This window comes from Episyrphus balteatus, chromosome 1 (assembly GCF_945859705.1).
Source record: "Episyrphus balteatus chromosome 1, idEpiBalt1.1, whole genome shotgun sequence".
In the NCBI taxonomy this organism is placed as follows: domain Eukaryota; kingdom Metazoa; phylum Arthropoda; class Insecta; order Diptera; family Syrphidae; genus Episyrphus; species Episyrphus balteatus.
Genome location: NC_079134.1, coordinates 92,009,980 through 92,031,758, shown reverse-complemented (window position 1 = coordinate 92,031,758; position 21,779 = coordinate 92,009,980). Strand labels below are relative to the sequence as shown.

Sequence of the window (21,779 nt, the reverse complement as noted above, 5' to 3'; positions counted from 1 at the left end):
TTTTATATACATGTTATTGGACATCTGAAATTTTATGACGAACAGATTTTCCATAGACCCCTATTGACCTCCGAGTAACAGGTCACGAGATTTATGCGAAAAACTGATTTCCGTGACCTTTTGACCTCTATAACTTCTAACGCGGACGCGATATCAATGTCGATTTTTCACATCTTCATAACAACGCCCTAACGAAGGTCAGTAGGAATTTTTCCGCAGATTGGGGTAAAAAATGCCTAAAATTACTGGGCTACAATGCACTTGGACTGTATATATATGTATGTGAATGCTTATCCCATTGAATAGATGAGCAACGTATTTTTAATGGATACAAATGAACTTATTTAGGTTGATATGGCACCATGCGTACGTTGGGAGGTTTCAACTATCGAAGGTCAAGATATTAAATGATCACTAGTGCGATCCCTTCACACCACCCTCCTGGGGGAAAAAAGATGAAATAATTTCATAACGCAAGGTTTCCTCAGTGTACAAAAAGGGATTAGTTATGTTTTTGCTTTTTTTTTAATGGAATAACATTGTTTCGTTTTTAAAATTTTGTTCTTTTATTTTGTTTGAGAATTCAAATTACGATGTATTGTTTTTTTTTTCTTTTATATGTAAGTTATGTTCTTTCAATTCTTATATTTTACATATTCGACACTTATCTATATCGCTGGCTGAGAATTATAAGGGTGTATTTCATACAATATACAAAAAATGAGTTTTATACACCAAAATTTTTGTAATTTCAACGGCTTTCAGATAAAATTAAAAAAAAAATTAGAAAAAAATTAATGGCGACGGTACAGGTAAAAAAGACATACAATTTTCATGATTTCACATAAATTTATTAATAAGGTTCTATGTTATTCAAATTGCAATATAGAACCCTTTTACTGATTTTTTTCCAAAAAAAAAAAATACATTACATAGAACTTTTTTGCGCAAATTTTTCAAAATGAAATCTTATGGAAATGATCTTTTTTTTTACTAAAAGACCTTTTGATGTTTTTGCTGGTATTCAACAACAGTGGTGGAATCGTAATAATAATAATTCGTCGTTTTTGACTATCAACTATCGACTATCAAGTTAGCGGATTTCACTCCAGGGCTTTTGCTAAACAGCAAAGAATTTTTGTATCTCGTTCTCTACTCTTTAAACCAAGATATGTACTATCCAACCTTTACTTTTGCAATAATTTATTCGGGTTACCTAACCCAGATATTAATTAAATTAGAGTAATGTTTTTTTGTGTTCCAAGAATTGGAAGTGATTTTTTGATTTTGTTTTCATAATCGAAGTTAAAGAAATACTCAGATTCTTTAACTTAAAACAAAAGAAGTCAAAACTCAAAAAGTACCAAAAAGGTACCTTCGGACAATGTTTCCATAATTTTTGCCCATGCTTAATTTTTTTAACTTTACCTGCAGACGGTTTTCTTAAATACTTTACAATCTTTTGATTTCCACAAACTTGAGTTTTTAATATTGTTAAATTCATAAAAATAAATCGTTAAACGGTATAATTATTACGCCATTTTGACTTCGAAATAAAATTTTAGCATGGGCAAGAATTTAGCATGGGCAAAAATTATGGAAACACCTAATTGTCAAATATCTAAGGATTGAAATAAGATATCGACATAAATTTAATTCAGTTACAAAGGTTAGTGTTTTATATAAAAACTAAATTATTAACGAAGTTTTTAAGTGTAGTATTAGAATTTAAATTTCTATTGAAATGGGTCAGGGGATGTCAAAGTAGCATTTTCTTAAATCCCCCATAAACGACGTCATTATTACAGAAAAGTTCTCAGTTTGAGTGCTCCATAGCTTTTAAGGTTCAAATAGGTTCTAACAAATATAACAAATACAGACAAGTTGTAAAAGAAATTTGTTTTGGCCGAGATTTTACACAATTTAAAAAATCTGAATTTTTGCTAAAATGTGCATTTTTCGGAGCCTTCCCGATTTCGTTTTTTCTATTGATGATTCAAAATAGGGGATCAGATCAGGTTCTAGAGACCACTCAGCATAAGTTATGAGTAGTAGATAGGTAGTGAAATGAAAAAGAGTAAGGCCCATTTTCTTCACTATTGCTCAACTTGAAGCAAACTCCAAAGTTTGCCAGCTTTGAGAGTTGACTTCAACTCGAGAGTAGAAGCAAAAGTTGAACATTTGTTTTCTTCACTATTTTGTTCTCAATTCTCGAGTTTGAAAAACAAAAGTTGGCCAACTTTCAGTTAAACAAAATATCCCTGGGATATTTGTGACATTTTATTCAAATAAATTTAAAATGAATTTTAAATGTCGTTTGTTTTGTTTAATTGTCTAATTTCTGTGTTAAAAATATCGAATTTGTTTTAAAACAAATTAAAAATCGGTGGATAAATTTGTTTTTTTATTTGGTGTTGATTCTTTTTGTCAAAAGATTCTATTTGGTAGCAATAATTTTGAAGCGATATAAAAAAAAAATTACGGGATGTGAAATGATCAATATATTCATAATTTACAACTGTCAGTGATTCGAAAATATATTATAATGTAGGTACATATGTTCATAAATTAACTATAAAGTGCAACAATTGCTGAATTGAATGAAAAAGCGAATAGAATTTAATATTTTTCTTTAAAAAAAATAAAAAAAAAATTAGAGCCATTTTTTTACTAGATATCTATTAGTTTAATTTTCCATTTTTAAAAAGAGGAATCATTACATTATCATACAATTTAAAAGAAAAAAAAATATATGATGTTTTCCTACAAAATCTCAGGTTTGCTAGCCCAACTTTCATTTTTCCGAGAGTTGAGAAAATCTCAAGTTGATAAAATCTAAAGTTGAGAATCGAAAACTGGAACTGTCAACAAAGAAAAACAAAATCTCAAGTTGAGAATAAAAATCCTCAAGTTGACTTCAACTTTTAGTGAAGAAAACGGCTCTAAGTCAATTCAGATGGGTTCTAACGCCTCATAAAATATCGATTTTCGTAAAAAACGAGCAATCTTCAGGAGGCTTCCCGATTTATATTTTTCCATTGTCAAATAAAAAAAAAGTATCAGAATATGTTCAAAAGACCACAAGGCATAAACCATGAGTTGCACGCAGTGATCTGAAAGAAAAGTCCAAAAACACTCCACTCTACTGGGTACTTCCGGTTTTACATGCACGAAGACCCCTTACTAAAATATATGTATCTTCTAAACGACTTGAGATCTCACTCTGAAATTTGGCATGTAGTTTTTAAATTGTATAAGCTTTATTTTAAGACTATTTAAAAAAATATCAAAATGGTCGAAGTTTCTTAAATTTGGATTTGAAGTGCCAACTTCCGGTTTTCTATCGAAAAAATAAATCTATTTCCGGTTTAGATTTCATATTTGAAAAGCACGTCTAATTTTCGTATAATCCATCATTAAAATAATTTTGTTACCCCTTCGTTTAATTTATATAAATTTTTCAAATAAACTCTTCCCACAGTTTTCCAAAACTTTAGAAGCCCATAACTCCGCTATCAGGGCTTAAAATTCAAAATCCTTCCAGATGTATTTTTTAAATCGATTGAGGAATACATATACCAAATATGAACAAATTTGACGACCCACGACATTTTTCGCTGCTGGTTTCACGTGAAATGCCCCCTTAGTACCCAAAAAACAAACATATTAAACAAAAAATTAACTAATTTTTACTTGTATTTAGTTGCTAAGATTGAAATGATTTTTCATTAATTTTATGCGCATTCTAATTAAAATTAAAAGATTAAACTAACTTTCAATTTTTTTTTGGCATACATTTTGCACCGTAGAAGATGATTGTTTTAAGACGATTGTATTTTTGGCAAAAAAGAATGCAAAAATCCGATTGATTTAATACAAATTCTAATTGTTTTTAACATGTCTTTGTTTTCTGTATTCCTAATTCAACAAAACCAGGAATTGGGATTTGTGGTATTTTTTCTGTTATTTAAAATAGAATTTGACTGTTTTGTGCAAAACTTGAATAAATCAAATAATACAGTGAAATAAGGTTAAAAAACGGATAAACCTCGGAATGAATGCTAATAGAAATTTTTTTTGCTGAATATCTTCGTTTTGGCATTCTATAACATACCTCAAAAGTCTAGAAAAATCTCATGTCCGCAAGTCGCGATTTTCAAGGTCAAAGCGCTAAATGAAGATTTTCAAAATTAGCAATAATAGACAATGGTATTATATACACATATGATACATGACTTCGAAATCTAAAATCAAGACAATCTGACGTCTCTGAAAAAAGTTATACCTGTTTTTCATCTGTCAACCCATATCAAGGGGCACGGTAGTGCCCAGCCAAGTTCTCTAGCAACTTTGGCACTACACCCTTATTTACAGGAAACAACTCAGGCCATTTTCGACCCCCCTCTTACTTTTACACCAAAGATACTAGAAATTTCAAACTCGCTTCATTTGTTAAGCTGGTCAAAACAAAACTCCTCACAAAATTTCAGCTTGCTACGATGAGTAGTTTCTGAGATATAGGGCTTCGAAAATCTCAAAAACCGTAACTGACTGACTGACTGACTGACTGACTGACTGATTCACTCACTGACAGATCATCAAAATTATGGAGAACTTCCCGTTATCGTAGAAACTTGAAATTTTACACGGTGATAGGACTCGTGGTGTATACAAAGGAAAAAATCGAAAATTTGAGATTTTCAATTCAGGGGGCGTGGCATCCGCCCATTTCCACTGAATTTTCATCAAATATTATGGAGCACTTCTGATTATCGTAGAATCTTGAAACTTAGTGGAATGGTAGAGCTAGTAGTTTATACAAAGGAAAAAATTTAAAATTTGAGAATTTCAGCCAGGGGGCGTGGCAACCGCCCATTTTCACTGAATTTTCATCAAATATAGAGATTTTCAATTCTACAGCCATACCTTGCAAAAAGTAGTGAAATCACAACAAAAACATTACTGTTAAAAAAAGAGCCAAGTTCTCCTATGTTGAAATTATGCTGGTACAAAAAGTATTGAAATGTAAAAGTGTACCAAGTTCTAAAGTTTGGGTTCAAATTCGTATCAATAAAATTTTGATTGTTTACTTGGCAATTTTTTAAATAACTTTAAAAATCTTTAATTAAAAGAAAAATTGTCAAGAGAACAATCAAAATTTTATTGATACGAATTTGAACCCAAACTTTAGAACTTGGTACACTTTTACATTTCAATACTTTTTGTACCAGCATAATTTCAACATAGGAGAACTTGGCTCTTTTTTTAACAGTAATGTTTTTGTTGTGATTATTATAACAGTAGCTAACTTACTACCGAAAAACACTTAAAAGTTATGGTAGCGGAACCAAATTTTGAAGGTTTTCATATCCATTATCATTAAGAATCAAAACAATGCAATGGAAAAAACATTCATCACAACAAAAACATTACTGTTAAAAAAAGAGCCAAGTTCTCCTATACTGAAATTATGCTGGCACAAAAAGTACTGAAATGTAAAAGTGTACCAAGTTCTAAAGCTTGGCTTTAAATTTGTATCAATAAAATTTTGATTGTTCCCTTGACAATTTTACTTTAAATTACCGATTTTTAAAGCTATTTGAAAAATTGCCAAGTAAACAACCAAAATTTAATTATACAAATTTAAAGCCAAGCTTTAGAACTTGGTACACTTTTACATTTCAGTACTTTTTGTGCCAGCATAATTTCAGTATAGGAGAACTTGGCTCTTTTTTTAACAGTAATGTTTTTGTTGTGATTTCACTTCTTTTTGCAAGGTTTTGCTGTAGAAATTAAAATCACTATAATTGATGAAAATTCAGAGAAAATGGGCGGTTGCCACGCCCCTTGTCTAAAATTCTCAAATTTTAAATTTTTTCTTTTTTATTAAATACCAGATCTACCATTCTATCAAATTTGAAGATTCTACGATAGTTAGAAGTGTTCTACATTATTTGATGAAAATTCAGCAGAAATGGGCGGTTACCACACCCACTGTCCAAAATTCTCAAATTTTAAATTTTTTTCTTTGTATAAACTACCAGCTTTACCATTTTACCAAGTTTCAAGATTCTACGATAATCAGAAGTGCTCTAAAATATATGATGAAAATTAATTGAAAATGGGCGTTTACCACGACCCCTGTCGAAAATTCTCAAATTTAAAATTTTTTTCTTTGTATAAACTACCAGTTATACCATTTTACCAAGTTTCAAGATTCTACGATAATCAGAAGTGCTCTAAAATATTTGATGTAAATTAAGCGAAAATGGGCGATTAAGACGCCCCCTGGCGAAAATTCTCAAATTTTAAATTTTTTTCTTTGTGTAACCTACCAGCTTTACCATTATACCAAATTTAAAGATTCTACGATAATCAGAAGTGCTCTATAATATTTGATAAAAATTCAGCGGAAATGGGCGGTTGCCACGTCCCTTGGTTGAAATTTTCAGATTTAAATTTTTTTCCTTTATATAAACTACCAGCTCTACCATTCTACCAAATTTCAAGATTCTACGATAGTCAGAAGTGCTCTATAATAATTGATGAAAATTCGGCGAAAATGGGCGGTTACCACGCCCCCTGAATTGAAAATCTCAAATTTTCGATTTTTTCCTTTTTATACACCACAAGTCCTATCACCATGTAAAATTTCAAGTTTCTACGATATCGGGAAGTTCTCCATAATTTTGATGATCTGTCAGTGAGTCAGTGAGTCAGTTACGGTTTTTGCGATTTTTGAAGCCCTATATCTCAGAAACTACTCATCGTAGGAAGCTGAAATTTTGTGAGGAATTTGGGTTCGGCCAGGTCAACAAATGTAGCGAATATTCTGGCATCTTTGGTGTGGAAGTTAGAGGGGGGTCGAAAATGGCCTGAGTTGTTTCCTGTAAATAAGGGTGTAGTGCCAAAGTTGCTAGAGAACTTGGCTGGGCACTACCGTGCCCCTTGATATCTATGAAAAAATGGTATTTTTTAAGAAAAGGGGAAATTTTGGGATATGCACTAAAAACATCCTGGTACAATCTTGGATTAAGTGCTAATAGGCTAATTTTTTTGTTTCTATCTTTGTTTGGATATTCTATAACTTATGTCAAAAATCTAAAAAAATCTCATGTCCGCAAGTCTATGTCATTTTAAAAAAATGCTCATAGAATCCTTTTTTGTGGTGAAATTAATAGAGGTATTCACGATCGGGTGCAACAGGCCTAGTAAAAATGTAAAATTTTATTTTTTTACAATAGATCGTGAACGTCCCTTTTCTTATCTATAGTAAATATTGAAGCATGAATGAAATTCATGATGTTTTTTTTTTTAACAGGGTTGTTCCTCCACTGTTGCTTCTTCTTTTTTCCATTTTTTATAATTTAATTCTTTGTTTTGTTCGGGTTAATTAATTTTCACAAATTATTTTACATCAAAAGAAACTAAATTACGGGACATGAGTACTGACAAGCCGACAACCATAATAAACAGAATAAAAAAGACAAAAGTTTATCATAGGCGACGCGACGGTGAGCTGCCATCTGTCAAAAATAATTTTACTCTATTGTATTTTTATTTTGCAATAGGTCTAGGGTATTGCAAAAGTGCAAGACTGTTGTAAAATTTTAATCCGTATATTTTGTTGTTATAGTGTTGTAAGAGTTTACACTTTTGCACTTTTGCAATGATACAAGACCAGTTGCATCGGATCGTGAATACCCCTAATGTTTTTTTCATTGTTTTATGATTTGTTTAGGGTCCTTTATAAGATTGCATTAATACTTTACTGCTATCCCTTCAAGCAAGAAAACGGAGTTCAGAAAAGACACTCCAACCTCCGATCGAGAAAAACGGGGTTGCACCCACACACTTGCAACTTTTTGTGTATGAACACAAAGTCGAAGGAGAAATCGTGGTGAAAAAACCAATACATATTAAATCGGCTCCGCGGTGATTATAATTTCCATACTAATTTGAGCCGCCTTCGGACCCGTTTCTGAGCCGAAGTCGGACTCAGCTCCGTCTGAGGCGGAGCGGATTCGGACCGAGGTCGGACTTGTTTGCTTGAAGGGATATTACTATTTTTTTCGCAAAACTAAGGTGAGTTGACATACAACCCTATAATTCTCAGCCAGCGATATGATAATAGGACATACTAGAAGATTGCAGAACTCAATTTAAATTTTTGTATGTATGGGTTTTTTTTTAATTAATTTTTTTTTAATTAAATATAAAATAATAATTGATAACTATACGTATTTTTTACGTTATTTTTTTTCCAGGTCGCCAACTTACTGGCCTTCCGATACTAACAAAATACCAGACCTTATTGACTTTTTCGTAGCTAGAGGAATCAAACGAAATCACATTAGTGTCGAAGGTAATTATGACCTGTCATCAGATCATACTCCAGTGATTCTAGCACTAAGGGCCAGTTGTACAAACGTGGTTCAGCCTCGGATCAGGAACTTAACCCACCGATTTCGGTGGATTTGCTGCGGGTCAACTGTGGTTCAAGCATGAATGTGGCTATTTCTACTTATATGAACCTTGAACCAGTGCTAAACTTCAGCCTTGCTACCGATTTCAGAAGATAAAAGTTGATGATCCACGGATTAAATATTTGAACAACTGGCCCTAAGTGAATCGGAACGGAAGTAATAGAAAAAAGTAACCCAAAGCTTATAAATAAGAAAACAAACTGGAGTGATTTTAGAGAAAGGCTTTTAAGTTTTATAAATTTAAGATCTCCCATGGATACAATCGAGCAAATTGACCATGAAGTGGAACAATTTATTGCTGATGTGCAACAGGGCGGTGAAAAAAGTACTCCAACATTTTCTAATAGAAGACAAAATGAAATAAAATATCCTTTACAGATAAGAGAGTTGATAATAGAGAAAAGAAGAGCTCGAAGAAAATGGCAAAATACTAGATTCCCAGATGATAAAACAACGTTTGACCGTATAAGCAACAATCTTATAGCCTTTTCACACCAAACCCAAGAACGCGGTTTATGACAAAAAGTTTTTAAAAGCCTGAAAAGCGGTCACACTACAAGTTTACAGGCTTTTGTTTAACGTTTAAAATGTTTTGACATCCAAATGTCAAGTTTTCAATGGGATTTAATTTTTGTTGTTTAAATCAGCTTGCGCTAACACAACTGGTCAAATAAAATGAACTCTGACAATTTAAATATAATTTTATTTATTTGGTCGTTAAATTGTGTAGTTTCATTATAATTTCTTCCGGAGAATAATAAATTGTCCGCCCCTCAAATTCTTTAGACATTTTGTTGTAAATATGAACGTTGTTTCGGCTGCCTTTGAGCTGTGGCTCTAGTCTGCTGTCAGTTCTTTTTTTTGTCTGCTGAATTGTTGCTGAATTCCTCAAAAGGTTTGTTTGGTTATTTCGTTTGGAGTTGAATGTTTTCATTTTCAGGTTTTTGGCGAGTTTCATCAAAAACTTGTGTCTTACGGAAACTTGTGGTTTATGAAAAATGTATGGAAAAACATGTGTTTTTGGTATAGGTTTTTAGGGTTTTTCGCAAAAACCGCGTTTTTGGTTAAAAAAAAACAAATTTACAAATTTAAAAATGATTCACTCAGTACATTCCTAAAGAATTTAACGACTGATGTTTCAAACTATTTTTCGCTATGGAAAGCAGCCAAGCGCCTGAAAAGAACGCAGTTACAAAACTCGCCCTTGAAATCTCAAGATGGGAAATGGATCGGTAAACCGAAAGAAAAAGCTAACCTTTTCGCTGAACATCTTGCGAATGTTTTTAAGCCATACTCATCAAACGTGGCTGAAAATAGCTTACAGTGTGTTGATAAGACAGATGAAAGTGAAATACCAATTGTAAGACTTAAAGAAAAAAAAGTATGTGTTTACATCAACTATCAAATACAAAAATTACGATCTAATTACTGCTCAGGTTATGAAAGAAATACCATTGAAAGCCTTCATAAAACTCCAATATATAATAAATGCATGCCTTAAGCACCTGTATGTCCCACACCATTGGAAAATAGCTGAAGTAATTGTCATACCAAAGCAAGGTAAACCACCTACAGAGGTGACGTCTTACAGACCAATATCGCTTATACCAATTATGACAATAGATTTTGAAAAACTGCTTCTGAAGAGACTTAGCAAAATCCTAGAAGAAAGAAGGTTAATCCCAAACCATCAGTTTGGCTTTAGAAATAAACATCCCACGATAGACCAAGTTCATAGAATAACGGATGTAATAGAAAAAGCATCAGAAGAAAAACAAATATGTTCAGCTATTTTCTTAGATGTTGCTCAAGCTTTTGACAAGGTTTGGCATGAGGGACTTGAGTACAAACTGCAAAGGGATCTTCCCAGGCAGTACTTTGAAATATTAAAATCGTACATCTCAGACCGATTGATTAGAGTAAGGCACGATCAAGAATACTCGGAATTGAAGAAAGTAGAAGCCGGTCCTACCCTGTATTTACTATACACAAGGGATATTCTATTTGGTAATCACACCATAGCGGCTACTTTTGCAGATGATACCGCAATTTTGTTACCCGACTAATGTGTCTCTAAGGCAGCAGTAACTCTACAAAATGCCGTCGACACAGTGAGAGATTGGACCGAAAAATGGCGTGTCAAACTAAATGAAACAAAATCTTCACATAAAAACCTTATAAATAAACAGATAAACAATATTCCAATATTCATTAATAATAATCAAGCTGTACCTTACGCCAATACGGCCAAATACTTTGGAATGACTTTGGATGCAAAGCTAAAGTGGAAAGAGCACGTCCAAAAGAAAAGAGAAGAACTAAACTTGAAACATAGAAAAATGTAATGGTTTCTTGGTAACAACTCTGATTTATCAATCTAAAACAAAATAATGCTGTATAATCAAGTACTAAAGCCTGTTTGGATTTATGGAATCCAATTATGGGGCTGTACAAAGAAAACAAATACCGAAATCATCCAAAAATTCCAAAACAAAGTCCTTCGTGGAATAGTTAATGCATCTTGGTACATAAATACCGATCTACATCATGATTTACAAATGAAGGGCTAAGAGCTGAAGTGAACCAAGTCACAAAAAGTGAATTCGGAGATATAACGAGCTAAAGTAAATACGTTTCCATTGAATCTTATGGTGAAAATTTTTTTCGAACAGATGACAATTTTAATCGAAACACTTTTGGATCAAACTAATGAAAGACGTTCGTAGAGTCAAACCTTGCGCAGATTTTGGCACAAGATTTGAATTTTTTTTCTTTTTTTGACTTGGTCCGTTTCAGCTATGAAACCTCCAAATATAAATGGTTACAGAAGTTGTTAAAAAATACGCTGTATCGCACAACCAGAGTCTTGAATATAAGAAACCATGTTCGAAGATTAAGAAGAACTAAGCCTCATGAGCTTATGTTCTAAAAAAACATGGGAAAGTATTAAAAGTTTAAACCTCCCCCAAAGTGATTTTACAAAGTTAAGAAAGAAAAATCTGATGTCGATCCTTAAAGATTGGTCCTGATTAAGAGGTGGTTTTAGTGGTTAAAAGTCCCACACTACTTGGTGTCGAATACTGCCAAGTGTCTTTTGAAGATTTCCTTCTATCAAAAAAAAAAAGTGTTTGTATATATTATATAATGAATAACTGTATGTAGGGGAAGTGGGGGAAAGACCGCCCACTCAGTGTTTGACTGTCTTAAAAACCAATAAAAAACATCTTTTAAATAGAATAAAGTTTTTATTCATTAAGTTTAATGTCTTTTGCAGTAACTCTCATTATTATAAAAAAAAATAAAAAAGTACTGAACAAAAGATACCTAATACGCTTTGAAAAAACATCAAACAAAAAACCGTCTTGCCCCCACATGGGGGTAAGACCGCCCTATCAAATTTTGTTGGTAGAAAGACCGTTTCTATTGCATTAAATGCAGACTATTTGTAATAATAACACAATTATGCTATATTTTCATAGTTCTCACTCCAGCACAAGCTTTTTGGTACCATTTGGTACACATTTTGCATTTAATCCAACAATACTTTGGATTGGATCTAGAAAACAGTTGCAGGAAAAAGGTACAAATACAGTCTGCAAAGTCCTCTTCATCAGAATCATCAATTTTCTTTTTTCACTTTGTTTAACCTACCAGAGCTTCCAATTTCGCCCATGGGCGGTCTTGTCCCAGTCATATCATATTTATGTTCTGTATAATTTTTTTTAAATCTATCTTTATGACTCCTTCGTTCGCAGAAAATACTTTTTAATATTCACTTTCTATTATAAAAAAAAGTTAAAAATTTTAATTATTTCAGTGTCAAAAATACAACTGACTTTTCACATAGAGTCAAATTTTCTCAAGTGGGCCACATAAAACCGACTTCTCGAATTTGGTGCTTTTTTTGCATATATTGAAAGATTTGCCTGTTAAAAATAATATTCCAAAGTATTTTTGAAAAATTTCAATTTTGTTAAAAGTTATAAACAAATGAAATTTTTCAGGTCTTTTTGTTAAAATGGCTATATCTCAGTAATGAAATCATAAAAATAAATAAAATTTGGTACACATATTACCAATTGTACACCCAACAATTTACTTAAAAAAAAAATTTTCAAAAAAAAAATGATTTATAAATAATTAATTTTGTTATAAGCAATTGCATTTTTTACTAACTTCTGGAGTATGTAGGAAAACCATTTTCTTATATTCGATTTGAAATTTTATGAGCTTTCATTATCTGAAAGAAAATTTTAGTGCAATTCATAAGAAAAAAAGTTATGCATGTTTAAACTTTGCCGCATATTTATTTTTAATAGCACTTGTCAACAAAATTGAACTTTTTTTCTGCCACAAGAACCAAAATATACTTTTCTAGTGGTTTTTGGGGTCTTGAACTCGAATCCGAAGTCAGAAAAATGTGATTGACCTCCGTTTTTGAAATATTACCGTTATAAAAAGCAAAAAAGCGTAATTTTTGCTGTTTTCAAGGTTATGTTTTTATGTGGTATAATTCATTAAAAACAAATTTGTTACGGTGTCTATGAGAACATATTTTATTCTTCCAAAAACTGTTTAAATCTTTTCGATATCTTTTTTATTGGCCGAGATATTTTTAATTAAGTAAGTCTTTGGCTCAAAAACAGCACTGGTCAACAAAATGTATCTCTTTTTTGCCACAAGTACTAAGATACAATGCGCGTCACTTGAATAGAAACAACAATTTTTCTTTAGAAAATAGCGATTGGCGCTTTTTTGAGGTAACTTAGTAGATTTTTGGTTTTGCATTTTCAAAGAGGAACAAGCAATGTTGTAAAAACAAAAAACCCAAAACAGAAACCGTATGGCTACTAGTTGCGTTTTTTCGCATTACTTCACAAAAAACAGTGTTTTTTTTTGCGTCACTTGAATAGAAACAAGCTCTTAAATTAGATAAAAATGATGAAAATTCGTGGAAAACACTAATTTTAGTAAAGCAATATTAAACTTTGACATTATTTGCACATTATAACCAATTATAGGCTATGAGCTACCATTAGGCACCACAGAAAATGTATAAATAGAATTTAACATTGAAAATGCACTTGTACTGTAAACAATCGTGGACCTAATTGGAGAAAGTGATAAAAGTGTTTTCTTATAAATTAAGAAAATGACATTTTCTACAATTTAAGGATTGAATAAGTGAAATAAACTTTCGTTTTCATCCGGAATGCATCTGTTTTGTTTCTATTGCGTTGTTTTTTCTGGAACTATCGTTGTCCAATCTCTGAGACGGTTGTTCTTCCACGTTCTTAAACTTGCCAAGAGCTTCTACCATTATTTCTTTGTAAAAGTTTGCATCTTTTTTCGAAGCGTGAAGCTTCAAATTTGCTATTGCACATCATAAAAACAAAGCGAATTACTATAACATATTTTAGTGCCCTTTGGTGGCGATGCGATAAAAGTTATTCTTTCATAAACCAATGAAATAGGACTAATATTAACATGGTCCATCTGAGTTAGTATGTTTTCCTTTTTAAAAAACCACTCTTTACCTCACTTTTTTTCAGTTCGAATGCAACTATAAAATAGCTAACTTTTTTGTAATCTTAGTAGAACTTAAAATGTTGTTATTTTGCATTTTGAGGCTTTTTTAATGTTGTGCAATTATTTTTTTCTCTGCTCTTGATTTGGGTCTCACCTGTCTTATTTTTTTATTCAATCACTAGTTTACGATATTTTAAAAATATTCTCATCCAAATTTGGTAAAATTTCCAATATCTTTCGCGATTTTGCATGGTGCAAGTGCATTTCCAATGTTAGCTTCTATTTATGCATTTTCTGGGGTGCCTAATGGTAGCTCGTAGCCCATAATTGGTTATATTGTGCAAGTAATGTCAAAAATTAATATTGCTTTACTAAAATTAGTGTTTTCCATGAATTTTCATCATTTTTATCTAATTTAAGAGCTTGTTTCTATTCAAGTGACGCAAAAAAACACTGTTTTTTGTGAAGTAATGCGAAAAAACGCAACTAGTAGCCATACGGTTTCTGTTTTGGGTTTTTTGTTTTTACAACATTGCTTGTTCCTCTTTGAAAATGCAAAACCAAAAATCTACTAGGTTACCTCACAAAAGCGCCAATCGCTATTTTCTAAAGAAAAATTGTTGTTTCTATTCAAGTGACGCGCATTGTATCTTAGTACTTGTGGCAAAAAAGAGATACATTTTGTTGACCAGTGCTGTTTTTGAGCCAAAGACTTACTTAATTAAAAATATCTCGGGCAATAAAAAAGATATCGAAAAGATTTAAACAGTTTTTGGAAGAATAAAATATGTTCTCATAGACACCGTTACAAATTTGTTTTTAATGAATTATACCACATAAAAACATAACCTTGAAAACAGCCAAAATTACGCTTTTTTGCTTTTTATAACGGTAATATTTCAAAAACGGAGGTCAATCACATTTTTCTGACTTCGGATTCGAGTTCAAGACCCCAAAAACCACTAGAAAAGTATATTTTGGTTCTTGTGGCAGAAAAAAAAGTTCAATTTTGTTGACAAGTGCTATTAAAAATAAATATGCGGCAAAGTTTAAACATGCATAACTTTTTTTCTTATGAATTGCACTAAAATTTTCTTTCAGATAATGAAAGCTTATAAAATTTCAAATCGAATATAAGAAAATGGTTTTCCTACATACTCCAGAAGTTAGTAAAAAATGCAATTGTTTATAACAAAATTAATTATTTATAAATAATTTTTTTTTTGAAAAATTTTTTTTTTAAGTAAATTGTTGGGTGTACAATTGGTAATATGTGTACCAAATTTTATTTATTTTTATGATTTCATTACTGAGATAAAGCCATTTTAACAAAAAGACCTGAAAAATTTCATTTGTTTATAACTTTTAACAAAATTGAAATTTTTCAAAAATACTTTGGAATATTATTTTTAACACGCAAATCTTTCAATATATGCAAAAAAAGCATCAAATTCGAGAAGTCGGTTTTAGGTGGCCCACTTGAGAAAATTTGACTCATAATGATAGCAATTTGATGAAAAATCACAATCACAAAAATCACGAAATTGCTAAAACTTACAGACGTGATCGATCGTACCAAAGGCCACCTATTTTATATTGCAAGTAGTGCCAATTTCACTTTTTTCATACAACATAGTACGAAAACCGTCTTGCCCCCATAGACGTCTTGCCCCCACTTCCCCTATATGTACATGCGCATATGCGAGGGTCTCTCTCCCTCCTTTTTCTTAAAAAAAAAAAATAATTTAATGCAAATATGCATTGCTTTAGTTTGTAAATATAGAATTTCTTTAAACGATTTTTGTGTACCGCAACTCTTTTTCCTTCGTACTTGATATCGCAGTTTACATCATCTTCAGACAATAATTCATATGGTCCTATGAAAATAGGATCCAATTTTCTTCCTATTTCAAAGCTGGTTGGTTTACTTTTTGCTTTTTATCGTAATTATCTTTTCTTGCGTTCTTCTTTTCTAACAGCTCATCTCTTGTATCTCTATGAGCAATTTGAAGTCTTTTTCTTAATTCGATTACATAATCTTGATAATTGTACCTGGGGTCTACTTGTTTTGATGGTAATGTAAATTGTCGTCCGAACACTAATTCGAAAGGTGAATATGTACCCAGTTTCTGTATGTACGCGGTGTTATTAGTCCAAGAGCTAGTGGCACATTTGACTAAGGTAGCTCTTGTAAGGCTAAAAATTCGTACAGTGGTAGGTTTTAGCATGGTAAGTAAAATAATCTTTGTCTGGCAGGCCTCAGCGGTGTACATCATATATATCGTCACGCGAGAATTGTTTTGTCGTAAACTCCAATTTTGGAATTTTGGGAAATCCCATTTTAAGGTTTGAGTTTCTATAAAAAAAAAATGTCCGATAGATTTTTTTCAATTTTTAATAGAATATTTTGTGCGATATCTTCTTCTTATTTATGTTGTCAAAATTGCCACATCTGGTTTGGTTTTCAAATTATAAAAGTTTTTACCCAAAATCAGTTTGTCGAAAACGCCACCATCCCATATTTTCCATTTTCCATCCCATACACGTACGACAAAGTAGATGCACGTATGACACTCCAATATACTAAGACACAATTAAAAAAGTAAATTTTCAATTTTCTTAGTTCGTTTTTGTTTATTAATTAAACATTACAAAAATAGTTTCTTATTACATAGAAGTAGTATTGGTTTGACTTAGAGGCTTAATTATTAAAATAAATAGATTAAAAACAAAGAAAAAAACAAAATCGGTCATCCTATGACGATAAACATGAAAAAAAAATTAAAAAAAATAAAAAAAAAATAAACAAAGTTTGGTTAAATTAATAATTAAATATTATGATCATAAATAAAAGCAAAATTAAATAAATATCAAATTTAAGAATTTATTCTAATTTTTTGATTTGAATAACGCTGCATAACATTCGTGGTCTGATTTAGGCATAAATATGAAAAGGCTTTTAATATCATTATTCTTATCCTTAGTTATCGAGTTAGATTTTTTAGTAATTTTAAGACATTGGTTGAACAAATTTACGGGAGCTGCTATGGTAGAATTTTTGTATCTTTTAAATATTGATGCGCTTTTATATTCCACTTCTGTAATATATTTGATAAATTTAATTTTACTGAATGGAATAGAACAGAAGTTTAACTGACCAGCTTTAGCAGAGAATGCTTTGAAGTCTCTAGGCAGCATTTAAATTAATTTTAATTTAACGTTTTTAAAATTCATATTATTTTTGAGATGTCACAAGAGAGAAAGCTGACTAAATACTTCTAAGTGCCGAAGGTACTTGTCGATGGAGGTATGGACGCAGTCTATTTCTTGAATCAAGGAATGTCCAGGATCCAGGTTCCGAAAATTTTTTTGTTATTGTTTTTAGAGACGTTTTATGTTGCAAAAAAGAAATCAAAGCAGTAGACATCACTTTGTTTTTGTTCTGGGAGACACAGGAATCACTCCAAAGAGTTAAAGTTTTAATGAAAGGGTTGTCGGAGAATATTTGACCCAAAATTTTAAAAATGGAACTAGCAATATCGTCATCACTACGACCGCTGTGTAACTCTTGGGTTTGTGTTTGCCTTGAAAATCTAACATCAGTCGCACTGATCCTTTTTTGGCTTATAAAACGACAAGTTAAAATTGTAATTGAATTCCCGTCAGTAAATATGTTGTTTGACGGGATTATATGAAGATTCCTTGTAAAGCCCTATATTTTATTTACTTATATTTAAGTGGCTTCCTGCTTGTACTAGCATTGCAATAATGCGAGTCTATTATAGGAAAGCTTGCTATATGGTCCCAAACGCCTTTATTTCGGTAGAAGATCAACAAGTGTACTTATTTATAGGGCACACCCACTTCCATATTGTTTCAGTTCGGTACTTGCGACCGAGGAGGATGAGGTCAAGCATCTATAGCGGCAGGAACAAACAACAATAACCATGACAAAATTAAATACAACATTTTAGATGCCTCTGAACTGCACTTTTTTCTTCCTTTCTTATAAATTGCACCTCTAAAAATATATATTATATATGGCTTTGACTCTTTTTTTGTTGGTGTGGCTGAAAAAGGACGTATTTGATTTGGCTCCTGAGATACGAAGAAAATTTTCGAGATAACAGTGTTTGTATAGATTGAAATTTGGTCTTAAGAAGTGTGCCTAAGTATTGGCTTGAAAATTGTGAAGTTTTGGTTGAAATTAAAGATATTTTACGGGTTTTTTTTCAAAAAGAAATTGAATATAATCTTCAAAATAATTAATTTATATTTAAACTCCTCAAACTATACGGGACACTTCCAGAAACTCATTCTATACGGTGAGTACATCCACTTCATCCTCTCTTATACACAGAAGCAAAACATCAAAAACTAGAACCATCTTAACATTTATTAAATAGAGAATAAATCCAATTAATTAAATTATTTAAATCTCGAAATGATAAATTAAACAATTATTTAAATACGTTTTGGAAAAGGAAAAAAAGAACAAACAAAAAACCACCACACTGAACTCTGATTTAATAGCATTTGACAAACGAGCTATCTGACAGCTGACAGTAGAAATAAATCTCTTACCCATTAGCTTAACGAGCTAGTAGAAAATCATCCAGGGCCGGCATCAAGTATCAAAAAAGTACTGCTGAAGTAAAAAATGGCAACTATTACTTTGAAAGATCTTAAATCCCTTTTAAAAAATCAAAAAGAGGAAATTCTTTAAAACATTAATGAAGCCACCGACAGAGTGATTAAAAATACGGATGAGAAAGTAGGAATCATTTCAGAAAGAGTGGATAAGCTGGAGAAAATCGTGGAAACACAGGGAAATATAATAGAAAAACAAGAAATTATGTGTTATAAACAAGAAAAAAGAATAGCGCAGCTAGAAGTAGGACTAAGAAAAAGTAATTTAGTAATTTTTAAAGTAGAAGAAACTGAATCAAATGCAGATGAGCTCAAAGTAGCTACTTGTTATTAATATCATAAATAATAGCATCGAAGAACAATAAATGACATTGAAAACTGCTACCGTTTAGGAAAAATTACCCAAGAAAAAACAAGACCAATTCGTCTTACATTCAAAAGCTACGAACAAAAAAAAAAGATTCTCCAAACGAAAAAATCGATTGCTAATTACAGTATCGCAGAGGATCTCCCGAAATCGCACCTTGAGGCTAGAAAACCTCTGGTCCCAAAACTGATCGAGTTCAAAAAACAAGGTAAAAGAGCATATTTTAATCTGGATGAATTAGTAGTAGACGGAAAAGTTTGGAAAGAAAGCACAGACTACGACTCAGAAAACTCTAGAAAAAGAACCCGCTCTACAAAAAATTCGCCCCCGCAACAGTCAAAAGTTACGAACATCAGTAAACCAAAAACAAAAACAACTATAATTGGATCAACAGAACTGAATCCAAAAAACAAGCTATAAACCCAACACAGCAGAGTACGAACGAATATCTGAACAGAACGCTGTCGCCTAAAAACAACGAAGGTAAGGAGCCCGGTTGCAGCAATCCAACGAACTCAGAATAGCAAATCATAGAGAAAATAAACAAACATCAACTCACAAAACAACAACACTAACAAAAACAACAACAACGCCATCAACAACAACAACAGTGGCTATGGCAGCAACAACAGTGCCAGAAACAACAACACCAACAACATTAACACCAAAACCAACACCATTATCAACACCAACAACACCACCAACACCAAGACATACACCAACAGCAAAATCAACAACAGCAGCAGCAAAAGCAACAACAACACCAACAACAACATTAACAACCACAACAACATTAATAAATACAACAACGAAAGCAACAACAACAACCACAACAACCACAACAGCAACAACAACAACAACAACAACAACAACAAAAACAACAACAACAACAACAACAACAACAACAACAACAACAACAACAACAACAACAACAACAACAACAACAGCGGATATGGCAACAGCAGCAGCAGCAGCAGCAACAGCTACAGCAGCGGAAGCGGCAACAACAACAACAACAACCACAACAACAAAAACTACAAAAACACCATCAACACCACCAACAACAACAGCAACACCAAACTCAACAGCAACAACAACAGAAACAGCAACACCAACACCAACACCAACACCAACAACAACAACAACTTCAACAACAAAACAAACAGCAACAACAAAAGCAGCAGCAAAAGCAACACCAACAACATCAAATACAAATGCTGCATCAACAACAACATAAACAATATTAACAACAACAGCACCAACAACAAGTTAAAGTGTTCTAACTGTAAAGAAAGCAAAGCGACCGACTTCATTGAATGTTTGATCAAGACCAATCTTGTCGTGTCATTTTGGTGACCGCAAGCCCAAACATTCGCAGTGGATAATCGTCGGCACGTTAAAAGAGTCAGCACAATTCAACTATTGTATGATTGCACTTTGATTGACCCAAAACAATATCCGTAATATGATATCGAATTGGCAATCAAAGAGTACAACACAATTGAAGTGTGCTGAGTTCAACGCACGACGATTTCCTCTGGTAGGTATAGGAGGAGATACAACATCCCTCCCCACCCGGAGAAAGAACTCACGATCAACCGGATGACAATCGACAAGATTAAACTATTTTTATTGAACAATTTCTTAAAAATACTTAACAAATATAGTTTTATATTCTAAGAATTACTTTGTTTGTTTTTTATAACATTACAATTTTTTCATTATTTTTTTTTTTATTGAGGAACGTTATTATATTTTTATTAAGGAACATTATTATTAACAGCATTATATTTACAAATAGGTTCAATTTTGTTTTTGTTTTTAATTCATTCTAATATATTGTATTATAATTTTTCTTTTATATATATAAATAGCCCTTATTTTTTTTTATGTAAGCAATATATTTTTCTGAGTTAATGGACAGTATGTTTTATTTATATTTTTGGGTATATAGAACAAAACGTTATATTTGTATAAAAGTGTAATTAACAGTTTTAAGATTTTTATCTTTTTATTTGATCTCATTTTTACAATTCTTTATTTAATTATTATTTATTAATTATTTTGTTTTCTCTTTTTCTTACTACATTATACATTACAAATAAGTTTTTTAAACTCGGGCAAACGTTACTCCTCGTATCGATTTCCTCGTTGCAGCTGTACGATCTGGCAGGGCATCCATCTCGACGGCATCTATCTTGACGGCATGGGATATTTCTGGGACAACGTTTGTTACATTTGTTGTTATATAACTCGGTATGTTGGCGGTGTTTTCAGACGAACTTCTTGAGAGGTACCATTTAAACAATACGAGTGCTAATATGAGAACACCGATCGACAAAAGAGAATATCGATGGACGTCGACTTCCAATCGCTGACTGTTTACACGCTTTCCGTTTTCGACCTGATTTGCTTCCTCTTGTAGGTCTTCTAACGACTTCTTCCCCTCCTTTAAACTCGCAATCATATCGCTATGACTACCTAAGGATAGTGGTGGTGGTTTCGAAAAGGTCCTCACTGTAAGATTGGCATATCTTTCCCTTAGTAGTTCAATAAGATCCGAATGGTTCACTCTCGGTTGATGGATCTTAAGCTTTGAACTCCAAACCTGCTCGTATGATATACGCAATTCGTTCGTATTTATTTCGCAAGGATGTAGAATGTGCAGAATTCCGAATCCTTTGAGCTCTGGAGCGTACAGTTCCCCATCGCAATTAAAATTGAGAGCAATCGATTCTCTTACATTG

At 32.1% G+C, this 21,779-nt stretch overlaps 1 protein-coding gene and 2 long non-coding RNA genes across 3 annotated transcripts in view; 1 reads left to right on the top strand and 2 right to left on the bottom strand.

The window, feature by feature from the left end:
* Nucleotides 1-20,877, bottom strand: part of LOC129921216 (uncharacterized) — a 36,239-nt gene extending 15,362 nt beyond the window's left edge. The window contains exon 1 of the long non-coding RNA XR_008773480.1: nt 16,501-20,877. This is a non-coding gene — a long non-coding RNA (uncharacterized LOC129921216). The remainder of the gene's footprint in view (nt 1-16,500) is intronic.
* Nucleotides 1-21,779, bottom strand: part of LOC129921211 (cofilin/actin-depolymerizing factor homolog) — a 362,755-nt gene that overhangs the window by 98,347 nt on the left and 242,629 nt on the right. The window lies entirely within an intron of this gene.
* Nucleotides 7,834-9,299, top strand: LOC129921217 (uncharacterized). The gene is made up of 3 exons (XR_008773481.1): nt 7,834-8,172; nt 8,268-8,811; nt 8,865-9,299. It is a non-coding gene; the product is annotated as an uncharacterized LOC129921217 (long non-coding RNA).